General features: G+C 38.2%; 25 non-coding genes and 13 pseudogenes across 25 annotated transcripts; all 38 read right to left on the bottom strand.

The window, feature by feature from the left end:
• Positions 1-776: 776 nt before the first annotated feature.
• Positions 777-895, bottom strand: LOC114820254 (5S ribosomal RNA). Its single transcript, XR_003767749.1, has one exon. It is a non-coding gene; the product is annotated as a 5S ribosomal RNA (ribosomal RNA).
• Positions 896-1,757: 862 nt separating this feature from the next.
• On the bottom strand, positions 1,758-1,876 carry LOC114820282 (5S ribosomal RNA; annotated as a pseudogene).
• Positions 1,877-2,280: 404 nt separating this feature from the next.
• On the bottom strand, positions 2,281-2,399 carry LOC114820251 (5S ribosomal RNA). Its single transcript, XR_003767745.1, has one exon. It is a non-coding gene; the product is annotated as a 5S ribosomal RNA (ribosomal RNA).
• A 386-nt stretch (positions 2,400-2,785) lies between these two features.
• On the bottom strand, positions 2,786-2,904 carry LOC114820308 (5S ribosomal RNA; annotated as a pseudogene).
• A 403-nt stretch (positions 2,905-3,307) lies between these two features.
• Positions 3,308-3,426, bottom strand: LOC114820294 (5S ribosomal RNA; annotated as a pseudogene).
• A 369-nt stretch (positions 3,427-3,795) lies between these two features.
• Positions 3,796-3,914, bottom strand: LOC114820264 (5S ribosomal RNA). The gene has a single exon (XR_003767759.1). It is a non-coding gene; the product is annotated as a 5S ribosomal RNA (ribosomal RNA).
• A 336-nt stretch (positions 3,915-4,250) lies between these two features.
• Positions 4,251-4,369, bottom strand: LOC114820248 (5S ribosomal RNA). The gene has a single exon (XR_003767742.1). It is a non-coding gene; the product is annotated as a 5S ribosomal RNA (ribosomal RNA).
• A 335-nt stretch (positions 4,370-4,704) lies between these two features.
• LOC114820305 (5S ribosomal RNA) lies at positions 4,705-4,823 on the bottom strand (annotated as a pseudogene).
• A 332-nt stretch (positions 4,824-5,155) lies between these two features.
• Positions 5,156-5,274, bottom strand: LOC114820266 (5S ribosomal RNA; annotated as a pseudogene).
• A 641-nt stretch (positions 5,275-5,915) lies between these two features.
• LOC114820288 (5S ribosomal RNA) lies at positions 5,916-6,034 on the bottom strand. The gene has a single exon (XR_003767779.1). It is a non-coding gene; the product is annotated as a 5S ribosomal RNA (ribosomal RNA).
• Positions 6,035-6,372: 338 nt separating this feature from the next.
• On the bottom strand, positions 6,373-6,491 carry LOC114820314 (5S ribosomal RNA). The gene has a single exon (XR_003767796.1). It is a non-coding gene; the product is annotated as a 5S ribosomal RNA (ribosomal RNA).
• A 333-nt stretch (positions 6,492-6,824) lies between these two features.
• Positions 6,825-6,943, bottom strand: LOC114820310 (5S ribosomal RNA; annotated as a pseudogene).
• Positions 6,944-7,359: 416 nt separating this feature from the next.
• Positions 7,360-7,478, bottom strand: LOC139190269 (5S ribosomal RNA). The gene has a single exon (XR_011574362.1). It is a non-coding gene; the product is annotated as a 5S ribosomal RNA (ribosomal RNA).
• A 335-nt stretch (positions 7,479-7,813) lies between these two features.
• Positions 7,814-7,932, bottom strand: LOC139190259 (5S ribosomal RNA). Its single transcript, XR_011574353.1, has one exon. It is a non-coding gene; the product is annotated as a 5S ribosomal RNA (ribosomal RNA).
• Positions 7,933-8,267: 335 nt separating this feature from the next.
• Positions 8,268-8,386, bottom strand: LOC139190261 (5S ribosomal RNA). The gene has a single exon (XR_011574356.1). It is a non-coding gene; the product is annotated as a 5S ribosomal RNA (ribosomal RNA).
• A 335-nt stretch (positions 8,387-8,721) lies between these two features.
• Positions 8,722-8,840, bottom strand: LOC139190268 (5S ribosomal RNA; annotated as a pseudogene).
• Positions 8,841-9,175: 335 nt separating this feature from the next.
• Positions 9,176-9,294, bottom strand: LOC114820252 (5S ribosomal RNA). The gene has a single exon (XR_003767747.2). It is a non-coding gene; the product is annotated as a 5S ribosomal RNA (ribosomal RNA).
• Positions 9,295-9,628: 334 nt separating this feature from the next.
• On the bottom strand, positions 9,629-9,747 carry LOC114820256 (5S ribosomal RNA; annotated as a pseudogene).
• A 334-nt stretch (positions 9,748-10,081) lies between these two features.
• Positions 10,082-10,200, bottom strand: LOC139190265 (5S ribosomal RNA). Its single transcript, XR_011574361.1, has one exon. It is a non-coding gene; the product is annotated as a 5S ribosomal RNA (ribosomal RNA).
• Positions 10,201-10,535: 335 nt separating this feature from the next.
• LOC114820262 (5S ribosomal RNA) lies at positions 10,536-10,654 on the bottom strand. The gene has a single exon (XR_003767757.2). It is a non-coding gene; the product is annotated as a 5S ribosomal RNA (ribosomal RNA).
• A 334-nt stretch (positions 10,655-10,988) lies between these two features.
• LOC139190258 (5S ribosomal RNA) lies at positions 10,989-11,107 on the bottom strand. The gene has a single exon (XR_011574352.1). It is a non-coding gene; the product is annotated as a 5S ribosomal RNA (ribosomal RNA).
• Positions 11,108-11,441: 334 nt separating this feature from the next.
• On the bottom strand, positions 11,442-11,560 carry LOC139190263 (5S ribosomal RNA). The gene has a single exon (XR_011574359.1). It is a non-coding gene; the product is annotated as a 5S ribosomal RNA (ribosomal RNA).
• A 335-nt stretch (positions 11,561-11,895) lies between these two features.
• On the bottom strand, positions 11,896-12,014 carry LOC139190267 (5S ribosomal RNA; annotated as a pseudogene).
• Positions 12,015-12,349: 335 nt separating this feature from the next.
• LOC114820313 (5S ribosomal RNA) lies at positions 12,350-12,468 on the bottom strand. Its single transcript, XR_003767795.2, has one exon. It is a non-coding gene; the product is annotated as a 5S ribosomal RNA (ribosomal RNA).
• Positions 12,469-12,803: 335 nt separating this feature from the next.
• Positions 12,804-12,922, bottom strand: LOC139190262 (5S ribosomal RNA). The gene has a single exon (XR_011574358.1). It is a non-coding gene; the product is annotated as a 5S ribosomal RNA (ribosomal RNA).
• A 336-nt stretch (positions 12,923-13,258) lies between these two features.
• On the bottom strand, positions 13,259-13,377 carry LOC139190266 (5S ribosomal RNA; annotated as a pseudogene).
• A 335-nt stretch (positions 13,378-13,712) lies between these two features.
• On the bottom strand, positions 13,713-13,831 carry LOC114820309 (5S ribosomal RNA). Its single transcript, XR_011574357.1, has one exon. It is a non-coding gene; the product is annotated as a 5S ribosomal RNA (ribosomal RNA).
• A 335-nt stretch (positions 13,832-14,166) lies between these two features.
• Positions 14,167-14,285, bottom strand: LOC139190264 (5S ribosomal RNA). The gene has a single exon (XR_011574360.1). It is a non-coding gene; the product is annotated as a 5S ribosomal RNA (ribosomal RNA).
• A 335-nt stretch (positions 14,286-14,620) lies between these two features.
• Positions 14,621-14,739, bottom strand: LOC114820271 (5S ribosomal RNA). Its single transcript, XR_011574354.1, has one exon. It is a non-coding gene; the product is annotated as a 5S ribosomal RNA (ribosomal RNA).
• Positions 14,740-15,073: 334 nt separating this feature from the next.
• Positions 15,074-15,192, bottom strand: LOC114820263 (5S ribosomal RNA; annotated as a pseudogene).
• A 319-nt stretch (positions 15,193-15,511) lies between these two features.
• Positions 15,512-15,630, bottom strand: LOC114820261 (5S ribosomal RNA). Its single transcript, XR_003767756.2, has one exon. It is a non-coding gene; the product is annotated as a 5S ribosomal RNA (ribosomal RNA).
• A 334-nt stretch (positions 15,631-15,964) lies between these two features.
• On the bottom strand, positions 15,965-16,083 carry LOC114820307 (5S ribosomal RNA; annotated as a pseudogene).
• A 335-nt stretch (positions 16,084-16,418) lies between these two features.
• On the bottom strand, positions 16,419-16,537 carry LOC114820253 (5S ribosomal RNA). Its single transcript, XR_003767748.1, has one exon. It is a non-coding gene; the product is annotated as a 5S ribosomal RNA (ribosomal RNA).
• Positions 16,538-16,870: 333 nt separating this feature from the next.
• On the bottom strand, positions 16,871-16,989 carry LOC114820304 (5S ribosomal RNA; annotated as a pseudogene).
• A 335-nt stretch (positions 16,990-17,324) lies between these two features.
• LOC114820260 (5S ribosomal RNA) lies at positions 17,325-17,443 on the bottom strand. The gene has a single exon (XR_003767755.1). It is a non-coding gene; the product is annotated as a 5S ribosomal RNA (ribosomal RNA).
• Positions 17,444-17,778: 335 nt separating this feature from the next.
• Positions 17,779-17,897, bottom strand: LOC114820257 (5S ribosomal RNA). Its single transcript, XR_003767752.2, has one exon. It is a non-coding gene; the product is annotated as a 5S ribosomal RNA (ribosomal RNA).
• Positions 17,898-18,233: 336 nt separating this feature from the next.
• LOC114820258 (5S ribosomal RNA) lies at positions 18,234-18,352 on the bottom strand. Its single transcript, XR_003767753.1, has one exon. It is a non-coding gene; the product is annotated as a 5S ribosomal RNA (ribosomal RNA).
• Positions 18,353-18,651: 299 nt separating this feature from the next.
• On the bottom strand, positions 18,652-18,770 carry LOC114820255 (5S ribosomal RNA). Its single transcript, XR_003767750.1, has one exon. It is a non-coding gene; the product is annotated as a 5S ribosomal RNA (ribosomal RNA).
• Positions 18,771-19,765: the final 995 nt, after the last annotated feature.

Genomic DNA, 19,765 nt, shown 5'->3' with positions numbered 1-19,765 from the left:
CGAAGCGATGTGTGCATCAACCGAACCTACCTCATCGTCGGTGGAGGAGAATCAATGTGTGCATCAACCGAACCTACTTCATTGAGAACTGGAACCATATTATAGTTGAACTGATTGATTTCTTCCATTGAAGGTGATAAAGAAGAGCTCCTAATTTATGATTATGAAGCCTTTCATACAAACTACCTGAAAATTGTAGGCGTCAAGGGTTTTGGGCCTTATTTGCATAGGGCTAGAATTCAGCGTCGGCTCGAATAGTAAAATATGGCCCAATCGTAAAAAATTGTTAAAAGTGTTGCAATTTTCAATAGATACTTTTTTTTTTTTAAAGTTTTAATGAAAGGTCCGCGGTACTATTCACTTTAACGAAAAATCACATTTTTACATTAAAAAGTCAAACCGGTACTATTCACTACCCTTTATTTTGTCCTTATCGTTAAAACTCAAAGTTTTCAAGCCTTTTTCATTATTTTTCCTTCTGTTTTTTTTACCAAAAAAGATATTATGCTAAATGGTGACACCATATTGTATGTTGACTATTTGTTATAATAATTTAATACCGCGAATTATTATATGTATCTTAAATCTAATATTTACGCAACTAGCATTTTGCAGTGGTGACAAAAAATAATTATGTCTATGCATTATGGTGCGGATTCAATCTCTACCGATTTTTCATCTCCCAAATAAGAGACTCAGTAATAAACAATGCGTGCCACAAATAAGTAGCTAAAAATACACAAAAAAGAATTATGAAAAAATAGAAAAAAGGTGGGGGAATGCAACACGAGGACTTCCTAGGAGGCCTCCCATCCTAGTACTGGTCTCGCCCAAACTCACTTAACTTTGGAGTTCTTATGGGATCCGGTGCACGTGAGTTGGTATGATCGCATCCGTTAGTCTATGACTTGTAGTTGAGCATAACCATTTCTTTGGCCATGATCTTGTAACCTCTATGCATGTGCAAATCATATCGGCTCTAAACGTTCGCACGAATTTCAAAAATATTAATCAAGACAATCCCTCGAAATTTAAAAAATATAATTAATAGTCTTTCCCATCCATTTCTTTCATTTTCCGAGGAATATTGATCAAGACAATCACTCGAAACTTCAAAAAATAGAATTAATAGACTTTCGCATTCCTTTTTTTCATCTCTCAAGCACGAGACTCGGTAATAAACGACGCGGGCCACAAGTAAGCCACTAAAAATAAGCAAAAAAGAATTATGAAAAAATAAAAAAGAGATGGGAGGATGCAACACGACAATTTCCTAGGAGGTCAGCCATTCTTTCACCCAAACTCGCTTAACTTCAGAGATCTGATGGGATCCGATGAATGTTAGCTGGTATGATCACAGCAGTTAGTCTATGACTTGTAGTTGTATATAACCATTCCTTTGGCCATGACCCCGTCGCCTCTATGCATGTGCAAATCACATCGGCTCTAAAAGTTTGCCCGAAATTCGAAAATATTAATTAAGACAATCCCTCGAAATTTAAAAAATATAATTAATAGTCTTTTACATCCATTTCTTTCATCTCCCAAGGAATATTAATCAAGATGATCCCTCAAAACTCAAAAAAATAGAGTTAATAGTCTTTCACATTCCTTTCTTTCATTACCCAAGCACGAGACTCAGTAATAAACGACGTGCGGCACAAATAAGCCGCTACAAATACGCAAAAAAGAATTATAAAAAAATAAGAAGCCGCTAAAAATACGCAAAAAAGAATTATCAAAAAAAAAAAGGTGGGGGGATGCAACACGAGGACTTACCAGGAGGTTACTCATCCTAGTACTACACTCGCCCAAACTCGCTTCACTTCGGAGTTTAAATGGGATCCGGTGCATGTAAGTTGGAATGATCGCATCCGTTGATCTAGGACTTGTAATTGTATATAATCATTTCTTTGGTCATGACCCCGTAACCTCTGTGCATGTGCAAATCACAACGGCTCTAAACGTTCGTACAAAATTTGAAAATATTAATCAAGACGATCCCTTGAAATTTAAAAAATACAATTAATAGTCTTTCTCATCCATTTCTTTCATCTCCCGAGGAATATTAATCAAGACGATCCCTCGAAACTCAAAAAAAATTAGAATTAACAGTCTTTTCCATTCCGTTCTTTCATCTCCCAAGTACGAGACTCGGTAATAAACGATGCGCACCACAAATAAGCCGCTAAAAATACGCAAAATGGAATTATGAAAAAAATAATAAGACGCTAAAAATACGCAAAAAAGAATTATGAAAAAAATAAGAAAAAAGGTGGGGGGATGCAACACGAGGATTTCCCAGGAGGTCACCCATCCTAGTACTACACTCGCCCAGACTCACTTAACTTCGGAGTTCAGATAGGATCCGATGCATGTGAGTTGGCATGATTGCATCTGTTGGTCTATGACTTGTAATTGTATATAGCCATTTCTTTGGCCATGACCCTGTAACCTCACATCGGCTCTAAACGTTCAACGAAATTCGAAATATTAATCAAGAAGATCCCTCAAAGTTTAAAAAATACAATTAATAGTCTTTCTCATCCCATTCTTCCATCTTCCGAGGAATATTAAAACAAGACGATCCATTGAAACTCAAAAAAATAGAATTAACAGTCTTTCCCATTCCTTTCTTTCATCTCCCAAACACGAGACTCGGTAATAAACGACGCGTGCCACAAATAAGCTGCAAAAAATACGCAAAAAGGAGTTATGAAAAAATAATAAGCTGCTAACAATACGCAAAAAAGAAGTATGAAAAAAAAATAAGAAAAGAGCTGGGGGTATGCAATACGAGGACTTCTCAGGATGTCACCCATCCTAGTACTACACTCGTCGAAACTTGCTTAAATTCCGAATTCAGATAGGATCTGGTACATGTGAGTTGGTATGATCGCATCCGTTGGTCTATGACTTGTAATTGTATGTAATCATTTCTTTGGCCTTGACCCTGTAACCCCTATGCATGTGCAAATCACATCGGCTCTAAACGTTCGCACAAAATTTGAAATTGTTAATCAAGATGATCCCATAAAATTAAAAAAATACGACAATTAATACTCTTTCTCATCAATTTCTTTCATCCCCAGAGGAATATTAATTAAGATGATCCCTCGAAGCATAAAAACATAGAATTAATAGTCTTTCTTATTCCTTCATTTCATTTCCCAAGCATGAGACTTGGTAATAAACGACGCGTGCCACAAATAAGCCGCTAAAAATAAGCAAAAAGAAATTATGAAAACATAATAAGCCGCTAAAAATACGGATAAAATAATTATGAAAAAAATCTGAAAAGAGGTGGGGGATGCAACACGAGGTTATCCCAGGAGGTCAACCATCCTTGTACTACTCTCGCCCAAACTCGCTTAACTTTGAAGTTCTGATGGGATCAGGTGCATATGAGTTGGCATCATCGCATCCGTTGCTCTATGACTTGTAATTGTATATAACCCTTTCTTTGGCCATGACCGTGTAACCTCTATGCATGTGCAAATCACATCGGCTCAAGGCGTTCGCACGAAATTCGAAAATATTAATCAAGACGATCCCCTGAAATTTAAAAAATACAATTAACAGTCTTTCTGATTCATTTCTTTCATCTCCCGACGAATATTAACCAAGACGATCCCTCGAAACTCAAAAAAAATAGAATTATTAGTCTTTCCCATTCCTTTTGTTCATCTCCCAAGCACGAGACTAAGTAATAAACGACGCGCGCCACAAATTAGCCACTAAAAATATGCAAAACGAGAAATACGAAAACAAAAAAAAACAAAAAAAAAGAGGTGGGGGATGGAACACAAGGACTTCCCAGGAGGTCACCCATCCCAGTACTACTCTCGCCCAAACTTGCTTAACATTAGAGTTCCGATGGGATCCGGTGCATGTGAGTTGGTATGATCGCATCAATTGGTCTATAACTTGTAATTGTATATAACCATTTCTTCGGTCATCACGAAATTTGAAAATATTAATCAAAACGATCCCTCGAAATTTAAAAAATAAAATTACAAATCTTTTTCATCCATTTCTTTCATCTCCCGAGGAATATTAATCAAGACGATCCCTCGAAACTCAAAAAAATAGAATTATTAGTCTTTCCCATTCCTTTCTTTCATTTCCCAAGCACGACGCTCGGTAATAAACGACGCGCGCCACAAATTAGCAGCTAAAAATATGCAAAACAAGAATCACGGAAACAAAATACGCAAAACAAGAATTACGAAAACAAAAAAAAGAGGTGGGGGATGCGACACAAAGACTTCCCAGGAGGTCACCCATCCTAGTACTACTCTCGCCCAAACTCGCTTAGCTGCGGAGTTCTTATGGGATCCGGAGCATGTGAGTTGGTATGATCGCATCCATTGGTCTATGACTTGTAATAGTTTATAATCATTTCTTTGGTCATCACGAAATACGAAAATATTAATCAAAACGATCCCTCGAAATTTAAAAAATACGATTAATAATCTTTTTCTTCCATGTCTTTCATCTCCCAAGGAATATTAATCAAGACGATCCCTCAAAACTCAAAAAAATAAAATTATTAGTCTTTCCCATTCCTTGCTTTCATCTCCCAAGCACGAGGCTCGATAATAAACGACGCGCACCACAAATTACTCGCTAAAAATAAGCAAAACAAGAATCACGAAAACAAAATGCGCAAAACAAGAATTATGAAAACAAAAAAAGAGGTGGGGGATGCAACATGAGGGCTTCCCAGCAGGCCACCCATCCTAGTACTACCCTCGCCCAAACTCGCTTAACTGCGGAGTTCTGATAAGATTCGGTGCATGTGAGTTGGTATCATCGAATCCGTTGGTCTATGACTTGTAATTGTTTATATCCATTTCTTCGGTCATCACGAAATTCAAAAATATTATTCAAAACGATCCCTCGAAATTTAAAAAATATGATTAATAGTCTTTTTCATCTGTGTCTTTCATCTCCGGAGCATATTAATCAATGCGATCCCTCGAAACTCAAAAAAATAGAATTATTAGTCTTTCGCATTCCTTTCTTTCATCTCCCAAGCACGAGGCTCAATAATAAACGACCCGCGCCACAAATTACCCACTAAAAATAAGCAAAACAAGAATCACGAAAACAAAATGCGCAAAACAAGAATTACGAAAACAAAAAAAGGTGGGGGATGCAACACGGGGACTTCCTAGGAGGTCACTCATCCTAGTACTACTCTCGCCCAAACTCGCTTATTTGCGGAGTTCTGATGGGATCCTTTGCATGTGAGTTGGTATGATCGCATCCGTTGGTCTATGACTCGTCATTGTTTATAACCATTTCTTTGGTCATCACGAAATTTGAAAATATTAATCAAAACGATCCCTCGAAATTTAAAAAATACGATTAATATTCTTTTTCATCCGTGTCTTTCATCTCCTGAGGAATATTAATCAAGACGATCCCTCGAAACTTAAAAAAATAGAATTATTAGTCTTTCCCATTCCTTTCTTTCATCTCCCAAGCACGAAGCTCGATAATAAACGACCCGCGCCACAAATTACCCGCTAAAAATACGCAAAAAAAGAATCATGAAAACAAAATGCGCAAAACAAGAATTACGAAAACAAAAAACAAGGTGGGGGATGCAACACGGGGACTTCCTAGGAGGCCACCCATCCTAGTACTACTCTCACCCAAACTCGCTTATTTGCGGAGTTCTGATGAGATCCTGCGAAATTTTAATCAAAACGATCCCTCGAAATTTAAAAAATACAATTAATAGTCTTTTTCATCCGTGTCTTTCATCTCCCGAGGAATATTAATCAAGACGATCCCTCGAAACTTAAAAAAATAGAATTAATAGTCTTTCCCTTTCCTTTCTTTCATCTCCCAAGCACGAGGCTTGATAATAAACGACCCACGCCACAAAACAAAAAAAAAGGTGGGGGATGCGACACGAGGACTTCCCAGGAGGTCACCCATCCTAGCACTACTCCCGCCCAAACTCGCTTCACTGCGGAGTTCTGATGGGATCCGGTGCATGTGAGTTGGTATAATCGCATCCATTGGTCTATGATTTTTAATTGTTTATAACCATTTCTTTGGTCATCACGAAATTCAAAAATATTAAACAAAACGATCCCTCGAAATTTAAAAAAAAATCGATTAATAGTCTTTTTCTTCCGTGTCTTTCATCTCCCGAGGAATATTAATCAAGACGATCCCTCGAAACTCAAAAAAAATAGAATTATTAGTCTTTCCCATTCCTTGCTTTCATCTCCCAAGCACGAGGCTCGATAATAAACGACGCGCGCCACAAATTACCCGTTAAAAATACGCAAACCAAGAATCACGAAAACAAAATGCTCAAAAGAAGAATTACGAAAACAAAAAAAGAGGTGGGGGATGCAACACGAGGGCTTCACAGGAGGCCACCCATCCTAGTACTACTCTCGCCCAAACTCGCTTAACTGCAGAGTTCTGATGGGATCTGGTGCATGTGAGTTGGTATAATCGCATCCGTTGGTCTATAACTTGTAATTGTTTATATCCATTTCTTCGGTCATCACGAAATTCGAAAATATTATTCAAAACGATCCCTCGAAATTTAAAAAATATGATTAATAGTCGTTGTCATCCGTGTCTTTCATCTCCCGAGGAATATTAATCAAGACGATCCCTCGAAACTCAAAAAAATAGAATTATTAATTTTCCCATTCCTTTCTTTCATCTCCCAAGCACGAGGCTCGAAAATAAACAACGCGCGCCACAAATTACCCGCTAAAAATACGAAAACAAGAATCAAGAAAACAAAATGCGCAAAACACGAATTACGAAAACAAAAAAAGAGGTGGGGGATGCAACACGGTGACTTCCTAGGAGGTCAACCATCCTAGTACTACTCTCGCCTAAACTCGCTTATTTGCTGAGTTCTGATGAGATCCTGCGTATGTGAGTTGGTATGATCGGATCCATTCGTCTATGACTCGTAATTGTTTATAACCATTTCATTGGTCATCACGAAATTCGAAAATATTAATCAAAACTATCCCTCGAAATTTAAAAAACATGATTAATAGTCTTTTTCATCCAGGTCTTTCATCTCCCGAGGAATATTAATCAAGACAATCCCTCGAAATTTAAAAAACATGATTAATAGTCTTTTTCATCCAGGTCTTTCATCTCCCGAGGAATATTAATCAAGACAATCCCTCGAAACTGAAAAAAAATAGAATTATTAGTCTTTGCTATTCCTTTCTTTCATCTCCCAAGCACGAGGCTCGATAATAAATGACGCACACCACAAATTACGAGCTAAAAATACGCAAAACAAGAATCACGAAAACAAAATTGGCAAAACAAGAATTACGAAAACAAAAAAAGATGTGGGGGATGCAACACGAGGGCTTCCCAAGAGGTCACCCATCCTAGTACTACCCTCGCCAAAACTCGCTTAACTGCGGAGTTCTGATGGGATCCGGTGCATGTGAGTTGGCATGATCGCATCCGTTGGTCTAGGACTCGTAATTGTTTATAACCTTTTCTTTGGTCATCACGAAATTCGAAAAAATTAATCAAAATGATCCCTCGAAATTTAAAAAATACGATTAATAGTCTTTTTCTTCCATGTCTTTCATCTCCCGAGGAATATTAATCAAGACGATCCCTCGAAACTCAAAAAAATAGAATTATTAGTCTTTCCCATTCCTTGCTTTCAAGTCCCAAGCACGAGGCACGATAATAAACGACACGCGCCATAAATTATCCGTTAAAATACGCAAAACAAGAATCACGAAAACAAAATACGCAAAACAAGCATTACGAAAACAAAAAAAAGAGGTGGGGGATGTGACACGAGGACTTCCCAGAAGGTCACCCATCCTAGTACTACTCTTGCCCAAACTCACTTAACTGCGGAATTCTGATGGGATCCGATGCATGTGAGTTGGTATGATCGCATCCGGTTGTCTATGACGTTTAATTGTTTATAACCATTTCTTTGGTCATCACGAAATTCGAAAATATTAATCAAAACGATCCCCCGAAATTTAAAAAATACGATTAATAGACTTTTTCTTCCATGTCTTTCATCTCCCGAAGAATATTAATCAAGACGATCCCTTAAAACTCAAAAAAATAGAATTATTAGTCTTTCCCATTCCTTGCTTTCATCTCCCAAGCACGAGGCTCGATAATAACGATGTGCGTCACAAATTACTCGCTAAAAATACGCAAAACAAGAATCACGAAAACAAAATGCGCAAAAAAAAGAATTACGAAAACAAAAAAAGAGGTGGGGGATGCAACACGAGGGCTTCCCAGCAAGCCACCCATCCTAGTACTACTCTCGCCCGAACTCGCTTAACTGCGGAGTTCTGATGGGAACCGGTGCATGTGAGTCGGTATGATCGCATCCGTTGGTCTATGACTTGTAATTGTTTATATCCATTTCTTCGGTCGTCACGAAATTCGAAAATATTATTCAAAACGATCCCTCGAAATTTAAAAAATATTATTAATAGTCTTTTTCATCCGTGTCTTTCATCTCCCAAGCAATATTAATCAGAACAATCCCTCGAAACTCAAAAAAATAGAATTAATAGTCTTTCCCTTTCCTTTCTTTCATCTCCCAAGCACGAGGCTTGATAATAAACGACCCGCGCCACAAATTACCCGCTAAAAATACGCAAAACAAGAATCATGAAAACAAAATGCGCAAAAAAGGAATTACGAAAACAAAAAAAGAGGTGGGGGATGCATCACGGGGACATACTTGGAGGTCACCCATCCTAGTACTACTCTAGCCCAAACTCGCTTATTTGCGGAGTTCTGATGGGATCCTTTGCATGTGAGTTGGTATGATCGCATCCGTTGGTCTATGACTCGTAATTGTTTATAACCATTTCTTTGGTCATCACGAAATTCGAAAATATTAATCAAATCGATCCCTCGAACTTTAAAAAAAACGATTAATAGTCTTTTTCTTCGATGTCTTTCATCTCCCGAGGAATATTAATCAAGACGATCCCTCGAAACTCAAAAAAATAGAATTATTAGTCATCCCATTCCTTGCTTTCAAGTCCCAAGCACGAAGCTCGATAATAAACGACGCACGCCATAAATTATCCGTTAAAATACGCAAAACAAGAATCACGAAAACAAAATACGCAAAATAAGCATTACGAAAACAAAAAAAAAGAGGTGGGGGATGCGACACGAGGAATTCCCAGGAGGTCACCCATCCTAGTACTACTATTGCCCAAACTCACTTAAATGCGGAGTTCTGATAGGATCCGGTACATGTGAGTTGGTATGATCGCATCCGGTTGTCTATGACTTTTAATTGTTTATAACCATTTCTTTGTTAATCACGAAATTCGAAAATATTAATCAAAACGATCCCCCAAAATTTAAAAAATACGATTAATAGTCTTTTTTTTCCATGTCTTTCATCTCCCGAAGAATATTAACCAAGACGATCCCTTAAAACTCAAAAAAATAGAATTATTAGTCTTTCCCATTCCTTGCTTTCATCTCCCAAGCACGAGGCTCGATAATAACGATGCGCGTCACAAATTACTCGCTAAAAATACGCAAAACAAGAATCACGAAAACAAAATGCGCAAAACAAGAATTACGAAAACAAAAAAGGAGATGGGGGATGCAACATGAGCGCTTCCCAGCAAGCCACCCATCCTAGTACTACTCTCGCCCGAACTCGCTTAACTGCGGAGTTTTGATGGGATCCGGTGCATGTGAGTTGATATGATCGCATCCGTTGGTCTACGACTTGTAATTGTTTATATCCATTTGTTCGGTGTCACGAAATTCGAAAATATTATTCAAAACGATCCCTCGAAATTGAAAAAATATTATTAATAGTCTTTTTCATCCGTGTCTTTCATCTCCCGAGCAAGATTAATCAGGACAATCCCTCGAAACTCAAAAAAATAGAATTATTAGTCTTTCCCATTCCTTTCTTTCATCTCCCAAGCACGAGGCTCGATAATAAACATCCCGCGCCACAAATTACCCGCTAAAAATACCAAAAACAAGAACCACGAAAACAAAATGCGCAAAAAAGGAATTACGAAAACAAAAAAAAAGGTGGGGGATGCATCACGGGGACTTCCTAGGAGGTCACCCATCCTAGTACTACTCTCGCCCAAACTCGCTTATTTGCGGAGTTCTGATGGGATCCTTTGCATGTGAGTTGGTATGATCGCATCCGTTGGTCTATGACTCGTAATTGTTTATAACCATTTCTTTGGTCATCACGAAATTCGAAAATATTTATCAAAACGATCCCTCGAAATTTAAAAAATACGATTAATAGTCTTTTTCTTCCATGTCTTTCATCTCTCGAGGAATATTAATCAAGACGATCCCTCGAAACTCAAAAAAATAGAATTATTAGTCTTTCCCATTCCTTGCTTTCACGTCCCAAGCACGAGGCTCGATAATAAACGACGCGCGCCATAAATTATCCGTTAAAAATACGCAAAACAAGAATCACGAAATCAAAATACACAAAACAAGAATTACGAAAACAAAAAAAGGGGTGGGGGATGCGACACGAGGACATCCCAGGAGGTCACCCATCATAGTATTACTCTAGCCCAAACTCCCTTAACTGCGGAGTTCTGATAGGATCCGGTGCATGTGAGTTGGTATGATCGCATCCGTTGGTCAATGACTTGTAATTGTTTATAACCATTTCTTTGGTCATCACGAAATTCAAAAATATTAATCAAATCGATCCCTCGAAATTTAAAAAATACGATTAATAGTCTTTTTCTTTCATGTCTTTCATCTCCCGAGGAATATTAATCAAGAGGATCCCTCGAAAGTAAAAAAAATAGAATTATTAGTCATCCCATTCCTTGCTTTCAAGTCCCAAGCACGAAGCTCGATAATAAACGACGTGTGCCATCAATTATCCGTTAAAATACGCAAAACAAGAATCACGAAAACAAAATACGCAAAACAAGCATTACGAAAACAAAAATAAGAGGTGGGGGATGCGACACGAGGACTTCCCAGGAGGTCACCCATCCTAGTACTACTATTGCCCAAACTCACTTAACTGCGGAGTTCTGATGGGATCCGGTGTATGTGAGTTGGTATGATCGCATCTGGTTGTCTATGACTTTTAATTGTTTATAACCATTTCTCTATTCATCACGAAATTCGAAAATATTAATCAAAACAATCCCCCGAAATTTAAAAAATACGATTAATAGTCTTTTTCTTCCATGTCTTTCATCTCCCGAAGAATATTAATCAAGACGATCCCTTAAAACTCAAAAAAATAGAATTATTAGTCTTTCCCATTCCTTGCTTTCATCTCCCAAGCACGAGGCTCGATCATAACGATGCGCGTCACAAATTACTCGCTAAAAATACGCAAAACAAGAATCACGAAAACAAAATGCGCAAAACAAGAATTACGAAAACAAAAAAAAAGGTGGGGGATGCAACACGAGGGCTTCCCAGCAAGCCACCCATCCTAGTACTACTCTCGCCCGAACTCGCTTAGCTGCGGAGTTCAGATAGGATCCGGTGCATATGAGTTGGTATGTTCGCATCCGTTGGTCTATGACTTGTAATTGTTTATATCAATTTCTTCGGTCGTCACGAAATTCGAAAATATTATTCAAAACGATCCCTCGAAATTTAAAAAATATTATTAATAGTCTTTTTCATCCGTGTCTTTCATCTCCCGAGCAATATTAATCAGGACAATCCCACGAAACTCAAAAAAATAGAATTATTAGTCTTTCCCATTCCTTTCTTTCATCTCCCAAGCACGAGGCTCGATAATAAAAGACCCGCGCCCCAAATTACCCATTAAAAATACGAAAAACAAGAACCACGAAAACAATATGCGCAAAAAAGGAATTACGAAAACAAAAAAAAAGGTGGGGGATGCATCACGGGGACTTCCTAGGAGGTCACTCATCCTAGTACTACTCTCGCCCAAACTCGCTTATTTGCGGAGTTCTGATGGGATCCTTTGCATGTGATTTGGTATGATCGCATCCGTTGGTCTATGACTCGTAATTGTTTATAACCATTTCTTTGGTCATCACGAAATTCGAAAATATTAATCAAAACGATCCCTCGAAATTTAAAAAATACGATTAATAGTCTTTTTCTTCCATGTCTTTCATCTCTCGAGGAATATTAGTCAAGACGATCCCTCGAAACTCAAAAAAATAGAATTATTAGTCTTTCCCATTCCTTGCTTTCACATCCCAAGCACGAGGCTCGATAATAAACGACGCGCGCCATAAATTATCCGTTAAAAATACGCAAAACAAGAATCATGAAAACAAAATACACAAAACAAGAATTACGAAAACAAAAAAAGAGGTGGGGGATGCGACACGAGGACATCCCAGGAGGTCATCCATCATAGTACTACTCTAGCCCAAACTCGCTTAACTGCGGAGTTCTAATGGGATCCGGTGCAAGTAAGTTGGTATGATCGCATCCGTTGGTCTATGACTTGTAATTGTTTATAACCATTTCTTTGGTCATCACGAAATTCGAAAATATTAATCAAATCGATTCCTTGACATTTAAAAAATACGATTAATAGTCTTTTTGTTCCATGTCTTTCATCTCCCGAGGAATATTAATCAAGACGATCCCTCGAAACTCAAAAAAATAGAATTATTAGTCTTTCCAATTCCTTGCTTTCAAGTCCCAAGCACGAGGCACGATAATAAACGACATGCGCCATAAATTATCGGTTAAAAATACGCAAAACAAGAATGACGAAAACAAAATACGCAGAACAAGAATGACGAAAACAAAAAAAGAGGTCGGGGATGCGACATGAGGACTTCCCAGGAGGTCACCCATCCCAGTACTACTCTCGCCCAAACTCGCTTCACTGCGGAGTTTGGATGGGATCCGTTGTATGTGAGTTGGTATGATCGCATCCGTTGGTCTATGACTTGTAATTGTTTATAACCATTTCTTTGGTCATCACGAAATTCGAAAATATTAATCAAAACGATCCCTCGAAATTTAAAAAAATATGATTAATAACCTTTTTCATCCATGTCATTCATCTCCCGAGGAATATTAATCAAGACGATCCCTCGAAACTCAAAAAAATAGAATTATTAGTCTTTCCCATTCCTTGCTTTCAAGTCCCAAGCACAAGGCTCGATAATAAACGACGCGCGCCATAAATTATCCGTTAAAAATACGCAAAACAAGAATCACGAAAACAAAATACGCAAAACAAGAATTACGAAAACAAAAAAAGAGGTGGGGGATGCGACATGAGGACTTCCCAAGAGGTCACCCATCCTAGTACTACTCTCGCCCATGGTCGATTAATTACGGAGTTCTGATGGGATCCGGTGCATGTGATTTAGTATGATCGCATCTGTTGGTCTATGACTTTTAATTGTTTATAACCATTTCTTTGGTCATCACGAAATTCAAAAATATTAATCAAAACGATCCCTCGAAATTTAAAAAAACCGATTAATAGTCTTTTTCTTCCGTGTCTTTCATCTCCCGAGGAATATTAATCAAGACGATCCCTCGATACTCAAAAAAATAGAATTATTAGTATTTCCCATTCCTTGCTTTCATCTCCCAAGAACGAGGCTCGATAATAAACGACGCGCGCCACAATTTACCCGCTAAAAATACGCAAAACAAGAATCACGAAAACAAAATGCGCAATACAAGAATTACGAAAACAAAAAAAGAGGTATGGGATGCAACACGAGGGGCTCCCAGGAGGCCACCCATCCTAGTACTACTCTCGCCCAAACTCGCTTAATTGCAGAGTTCTGATGGGATCCGGTGTATGTGAGTTGGTATGATCGCATCTGTTGGTCTATAACTTGTAATTGTTTGTACCCATTTCTTCGGTCATCACGAAATTCGAAAATGTTATTCAAAACGATCCCTCAAAATTTAAAAAATATGATTAATAGTCTTTTTCATCCGTGTCCTTCATCTCCTGAAGAATATTAATCAAGACGATCCCTCGAAACTCAAAAAAATAGAATTATTAGTTTTTCCCATTCCTTTCTTTCATCTCCCAAGCACGAGGCTCCATAATAAACGACGAGCACCACAAATTACCCGCTAAAAATACGCAAAACAAGAATCACGAAAACAAAATTGGCAAAACAAGAATTACGAAACCAAAAAATGGGGTGGGGGATGCAACACGAGGACTTCCCAGGAGGACACCCATCCAAGTAATACCCTCGCCCAAACTCGCTTACCTGCGGAGTTCTAATGGGATCCGAGGCATGTGAGTTAGTATGATCGCATCCGTTGGTCTAGGACTCGTAATTGTTTATAACCGTGTCTTTGGTCATCACGAAATTCGAAAATATTAATCAAAACGATCCTTCGAAATTTCAAAAATACGATTAATAGTCTTTTTCTTCCATGTCTTTCATCTCCCGAGGAATATTAATCAAGAAGATCCCTCGAAACTCAAAAAAATAGAATTATTAGTGTTTCCCATTCCTTGCTTTCATCTCCCAAGCACGAGGCTCGATAATAAATGTCGCGGGCCATAAATTACCCTGTAAAAATACGCAAAACTAGAATCACGAAAACAAAATACGCAAAACAAGAATTACGACAACAAAAAAAGAGGTGGGGGATGCAACACGAGGACTTCCCAGGAGGTCACCCATCCTAGTACTACTCTCGCCCAAAATCGCTTTACTGCGGAGTTCTAATGGGATCCGGTGCATGTGAGTTGGTATGATCGCATTAGTTGATCTATGACTTGTAATTGTTTATAACCATTTCTTTGGTCATCACGAAATTCGAAAATATTAATCAAACGATCCCTCGAAATTTAAAAAATACGGTTAATTGTCTTTTTCATCCATGTCTTTCATCTCCAAAGGAATATTAATCAAGACGATCCCTTGAAACTCAAAAAAATAGAATTATTAGTCTTTCCCATTCCTTTCTTTCATCTCCCAAGCACAAGGCTCGATAATAAACGACGTGCACCACAAATTACCCGCTAAAAATACGCAATACAAGAATAACGCAAACAAAATACTCAAAACAGGAATTACGAAAACAAAAAAAGAGGTGGGGGATGCAACATGAGGACTTCCCCGGATGTCACCCATCCTAGTACTACTCTCTCCCAAACTCGATGAACTGCGGAGTTCTGATGGGATCCGGTGCATGTGAGTTGGTATTGTCTCATCCGTTGGTCTATGACTTGTAATTGTTTATAACCATTTCTTCGGTCGTCACGAAATTCGAAAATATTAATCAAAACGATCCCTCGAAATTTAAACAATACGATTAATAGTTTTTTTCATCCATGTCTTTCATCACCCGAGGAATATTAATCAAGACAATCCCTCGAAACTCAAAAAAATAGAATTATTAGTCTTTCCCATTCCTTTCTTTCATCTCCCAAGCATGAGGCTCGATAATAAACGACGCGTGCCACAAATTACCCGCTAAAAATACGAAAACAAAATACGCAAACCAAGAATTCCGAAAACAAAAAAAGAGGTGGGGGTTGCAACACAAGAGCTTCCCAAGAGATCACCCATCCTAGTACTACTCTCGCCCAAACTCGCTTAACTGCGGAGTTTTGATGGGATCCGGTGCATGTGGGTTGGTATGATCACATCCGTTGGTCTATGACGTGCAATTGTTTATAACCATTTCTTTGATCATCACGAAATTCGAAAATATTAATCAAAACGATACCTCAAAATTTTAAAAATACGGTTATTGTCTTTTACATCCATGTCGTTCATCTCCCGAGGAATATTAACCAAGACGATCCCTGGAAACTCAAAAAAATAGAATTATTAGTCTTTGCCATTCCTTTCTTTCATCTCCCAAGCACGAGGCTCAATAATAAACGACGCCTGCCACAAATTATCAACTAAAAATATGCAAAATAAGAATCACGCAAACAAAATACGCAAAACAGGAATTACGAAAACAAAAAAAGAGGTGGGGGATGCAACATGAGGACTTCACAGGATGTCACCCATCCTAGTACTACTCTCGCCCAAACTCGATGAACTGTGGAGTTCTGATGGGATCCGGAGCCAGTGAGTTGGTATGATCGCATTTGTTGGTGTATGACCTGTAATTGTTTATAACCATTTCTTTGGTCGTCATGAAATTCGAAAATATTAATCAAAACGATCCCTCGAAATTTAAAAAATACGATGAATAGTCTTTTTCATCCATGTCTTTCATCTTCCAAGGAATATTAATCAAGACGATCCCTCAAAACTCAAAAAAATAGAATTATTAGTCCTTCCCATTCCTTTCTTTCATCTCCCAAGCACAAGGCTCGATAATAAAAAATGCGCACGACAAATTACCCGCTAAAAATACGCAAAACAAGAATCACGAAAACAAAATACGCAAAACAAGAATTACGAAAACAAAAAAAGAGGTGGGCGTTGCAACACGAGGGCTTCCCAGGAGGTCACCTATCCTAGTACTACTGTCGCCCAAACTCACTTAACTGCGGAGTTCTGATGGGATCCGGTGCATATGAGTTGGTATGATCGCATCAGTTGGTCTATGACTTGTAATTGTTTATAACCATTTCTTTGGTCATCACGAAGTTCGAAAATATTAATCAGAACGATCCTTCAAAATTTAAAAAATACGGTTAATTGTCTTTTTCATCCATGTTTTTCATCTCCCGAGGAATATTAATCAAGATGATCCCTTGAAACTCAAAAAAATAAAATTATTAGTCTTTCCCATTCCTTTCTTTCATCCCAAGCACGAGGCTTGATAATGAACAACGCTCGCCACAAATTACCTGCTAAAAATACGCAAAACAAGAATCACGCAAACAAAATACACAAAACAGGAATTACGAAAACAAAAAAAGAGGTGGGGGATGCAACACCAGGACTTCCTAGGAGGTCACCCATACTAGTACTACTGTCGCCCAAAATCGCTTAACTGCGGAGCTCTGATGGGATCCGATGCATGTGAGTTGGTATGATCGCATCCATTGGTCTATGATTTGTAATTGCTTATGACCATTTCTTTGGTCATCACGAAATTCGAAAATATTAATCAAAACGATTCCTCAAAATTTAAATAAATATGATTAATAGTCTTTTTCATCCCTTTCTTTCATCTCCCGAGGTATATTAATCAAGACGATCCCTCGAAACTCAAAAAAATAGAATTATTAGTCTTTCCCATTCCTTTCTTTCATCTCTCAAGCACAAGGCTCGATAAAAACGACGCGCGCCACATATTACCCGCTAAAAATACGCAAAACAAGAATCACGTAAACAAAATACGCAAAACAGGAATTAAGAAAACAAAAAAAAAAGTGGGGGATGCAACCCGAGGACTTCCCAGGAGGTCACCCATCCTAATACTACTCTCGCCCAAAGTCGCTTAGCTGCGAAGTTCTTATGGGATCCGGTGCATGTGAGTTGGCATGATCGCATCCGTTGGTCTAAGACTCGTAATTGTTTATAACCATTTCTGTGGTCATCACGAAATTCGAAAATATTAATCAAAACGATCCCTCGAAATTTAAAAAATACGATTAATTGTCTTTTTCATCCATGTCTTTCATCTCCCGGGGAATATTAATCATGACGATCCCTCGAAACTCAAAAAAATAGAATTATTAGTCTTTCCCATTCCTTGCTTTCATCTCCCAAGCACGAGGCTCGATAATAAACGACACGCGCCACGAATTACCCGCTAAAAATACGCAAAACAAGAATCACGAAAACAAAATACACAAAACAAGAATTACGAAAACAAAAAAAGAGGTGGGGGATGCAACACGAGGACTTCCCAGGAGATCACCCATCCTAGTACTACTCTCGCCCAAACTCGATTAACTGCGTAGTTCTGATGGGATCCGGTGCATGTGAGTTGGTATGATCGCATCCGTTGGTCTATGACTTGTAATTGTTTATATCCATTTCTTCGGTCGTCACGAAATTCGAAAATATTATTCAAAACGATCCCTCGAAATTTAAAAAATACAATTAATAGTCTTTTTCATCCATATCTTTCATCTCCCAAGGAATATTAATCAAGACGATCCCTCGAAACTCAAAAAATAGAATTATTAGTCTTTCCCATTCCTTTCTTTCATCTCCCAAGCACGAGGCTCGATAATAAACGACGCGCGCCACAATTTACCCGCTAAAAATACGCAAAACAAGAATCACGCAAACAAAATACGCAAAACAAGAATTACGAAAACTAAAAAAAAGAGGTGGGGGATGCAACACGAGGACTTCCCAGGAGGTCACCCATCCTAGTACTACTCCCGCCCAAACTCGCTTAACTGCGAAGTTCTGATGGGATCCGGTGCATGTGAGTTGGTATGATCGCATTCATTGGTTTGTGACTTGTAATTGTTTATAACCATTTCTTTGGTCATAACGAAATTCGAAAATATTAATCAAGACAATCCCTCGAAACTCAAAAAAATAGAATTATTAGTCCTTCCCATTCCTTTCTTTCATCTCCCAAGCCCGAGGCTCGATAATAAACAACGCGTGCCACAAATTACCCGCTAAAAATACGCAAAACAAGAATCACGCAAACAAAATACGCAAAACAGGAATTACGAAAACAAAAAAGACGCAAACAAAATACGCAAAACAGGAATTACGAAAACAAAAAAAGAGGTGGGGGTTGCAACACGAGGACTTCCCAGGAGGTCACCCATCCTAATACTACTCTCGCCCAAACTCGCTTAACTACGGAGTTCTGATGGGATCCGGTGCATGTGAGTTCGTATGAACGCATCCGTTGGTCTATGACTTGTAATTGTTTATAACTATTTCTTTGGTCATCACGAAATTCTAAAATACTAATCAAAACGATTCCTCGAAATTTAAATAAATACGATTAATAGTCTTTTTCATCCATGTCTTTCTTCTCCCAGGGAATATTAATCAAGGCGATCCCTCGAAACTCAAAAAAATAGAATTATTTGTCTTTCACATTCCTTTCTTTCATCTCTCAAGCATGAGGCTCGATAAAAACGACGCGCGCCACATATTACCTGCTAAAAATACGCAAAACAAGAATCACGTAAACATAATAACCAAAACAGGAATTAAGAAAACAAAAAAAAAGGTGGGTGATGCAACACGAGGACTTCCCTAAAGGTCACCCATCCTAGTACTACTCTCGCCCAAACTCGCTTAATTGCGAAAGTTTGGTGGGAATTGGTATGGTCGCATCCGTTGGTCTATGATTTGTAATTATTTATAACCATTTCTTTGGTCATCATGAAATTCGAAAATTTTAATCAAAACGATCTTTTGGAAATTTAGAAAATACTATTAATAGTCTTTTTCATCTCCCAAGATCCCCTAGACCCAAGGCCCGTCTATGATTATTTAATTATTCCTAATGACACGCATACTTTTAAACTTGATGCTTATTTACACTATTACTTATAAGGCACTTGTAGGCGCTGGACTTCGTCGATGTGGGACTATGTTCTCTTTCCTTTCAAATTCTTAGAATACCCAACGTTTATATACAACAATGGAGCTACCTAAGTCCAAAGCAAACTTATGCCCTACCGATATCCCGATGAGTTTGAATTGTAGATCTCACCTCCTCCACCGGCTGAATTAGGAAGCGCTGCAAACAAGGCATGGCAGATTTCACTCCCTCAACCTTTTGAAATATGCACTTTGTTACAGTATAAATTTCTACTATTTTAAAAAACTTTAACATTGTGGTTCAAATAAATTACATGTTCCCTTGTTCTTTTGGTCCCAAAAATTTG

This window comes from Malus domestica, chromosome 12 (genome assembly GCF_042453785.1).
Source record: "Malus domestica chromosome 12, GDT2T_hap1".
NCBI lineage: Eukaryota > Viridiplantae > Streptophyta > Magnoliopsida > Rosales > Rosaceae > Malus > Malus domestica.
Note: the sequence above shows the minus strand (reverse complement) of the source record. Positions and strands in the feature narration are given on the sequence as shown.